The following is a 2,061-nucleotide window of genomic DNA, read 5'->3' as shown; positions in this document are numbered from 1 at the left end:
ATGTAGTGGTTAGTGTCATTAGCTGCCACCCCCGGAGGCCCGGGTTCGATTTCCGACTCTGCCATGAAATTTGGAAAGTGGTACCAAATGAGCTCCGCTCAAACTCGGGAGGTCAACTGAGTAGAAAGTGTTCGATTCCCACCTCATCCATCCTCGAAGTGGTTTTCCGTGGTTTCGCACTTTTCTTTCACTTTTATTTTATTCTATCAGCCTTGTCTATCCCTTCCGATCTTTCCATCCCCCCACAAGGCTCATGTTCAGCATAGCAGATCAGGGCACCTGGGCGATGTACTGGTCCTCCTTCTCAATTGTATCCCCGACCCAAAGTACCACGCTCCAGGGCACTGCACTTGAGGCGGTGATGGTGGTGTTGGTGGTGGGATCTCTCGCAGAGTTCCAGGGAAAACCAACCCTTGAGGGTAAACGGATTAAGAAAGGATTATTATTATTATTATTATTATTATTATTATTATTTTTACATCGTTATGCCCTACTCAGGAGCACGGTTGAACTTGCTTAGCTGATGTGTTGGCCTTCTTTTCCTCCCAAAATATTTTCACATTCTCGCTGAGCTTCTTCCTTCGCTCTTCTGTCCAAGTTAGCTCTGGTGTTGGGTTTGTCTTCAAAGTGGTGATTGTCAATTTTGGTTCTGAATTTATATCTGCCGTGTACAATGTCTTCTGAGATGTTGATTTCCTGGAGATCTGTTTCAATTTCACGAATTGGTTCTTGGTTTTTAATGAAAGGGCCAGGTTGAGAATTCTTTTAGGTAGCCTGTTAGTGTTCATTCTGATAATGTGTCCATAAAATTTCAATCGTCTTTTCCGAAAAGTGTGAGAAATTTTTCATAATGATGATTTTTTCCTCCATATTCCATCTATACAAACTGAGCCAAAAATGTATCATAAAAATTTCCTTTCTTGTTTCTCAATGTCTTTGGTTAAAGATCCGCCACCAATGATTAAGGTTTCTGAGGCATATAACGCTTCAGGTTTGATTACTGTATTATAGTGTCTAAGTTTTGCATTCCGAGATATTGATTTTTTTTATTATACCTGTTCCAAGTGATCCTGTGTCCTTTCTGAAATTTGGAAATTTTTTCTTTATTTGCTTTGCGGTTTAAACCAGAGGGCTGAATAATTTCTCCCAGATATTTAAATTCGTTCACTTGAACAATTTTGCCGAATTTAGTTATCATAGGTTGTCCATCTAAGTATCGTGAGGCTCCTTCCATGTACTGAGTTACGAAATTTGAAGTCCCGTTTTGATGGCAATTTCATGTAATTTTTCAATGGAATGAATTGCTTCATGCGTATTGTTGGAAAGGATTGCTATGTCATCAGCAAAGGTCAGACATTGCACGTGAATTCTGTCTTTACGTAGTCTTCCAAAGTTTATTCCTTTAGTTTCCTTTTCCCATGTCCTGATAACTTTCCCAAGTACCAAGTTGAACAGTAACGGCGATAAACCATCCCCTTAACAGACCCCGGTGTTAACAGGAAGAGGCTCAGATATTTCGCCTAGGAATTTAACTTTTGAACTAGTGCCAATTAATGTTTGTTTAATTAATTCACTTGTTTTGTATTCACTTGAAATTCTTCTAGAGCATTGAAAAGTGTTTGACGGTCTATAGAGTCATATGCTTTTCTAAAATCTACAAAAGTAATGACTGTTTGTCTGGCTTTGCGCATTTGGAGGATAGTTTTGTGATTAAGGATTTGTTCTGTACAAAATCTTCCTTTTCGGAAACCTGCCTGGTATTCACCAATTAGATGGTCTGTTTGTTTCTCAAGTCTAGTGAGCAGGGCTTTGGAAAATATTTTGTAAGCAACTGGTATCAAGCTAATTCCTCTATAATTATTGATGTTCGTTTTGTCCCCTTTCTTTTGTAGTGGATGGATTAACACACATTTCCAATCTTCCGGGTTTTCTTCAGTGATCGAGATGTTCTCAAGAATCGAGTGGATTTTCCGGGCTACGCTGTCACCTCCTATCTTCAGCATTTCGGCAATTATACCATCTTCCCCCGGGGCTTTGTTATTTTTTAGTCCATGGATTATT

The sequence above is a fragment of the Anabrus simplex genome, chromosome 6 (assembly GCF_040414725.1).
Source record: "Anabrus simplex isolate iqAnaSimp1 chromosome 6, ASM4041472v1, whole genome shotgun sequence".
NCBI lineage: Eukaryota > Metazoa > Arthropoda > Insecta > Orthoptera > Tettigoniidae > Anabrus > Anabrus simplex.
Note: the sequence above shows the minus strand (reverse complement) of the source record.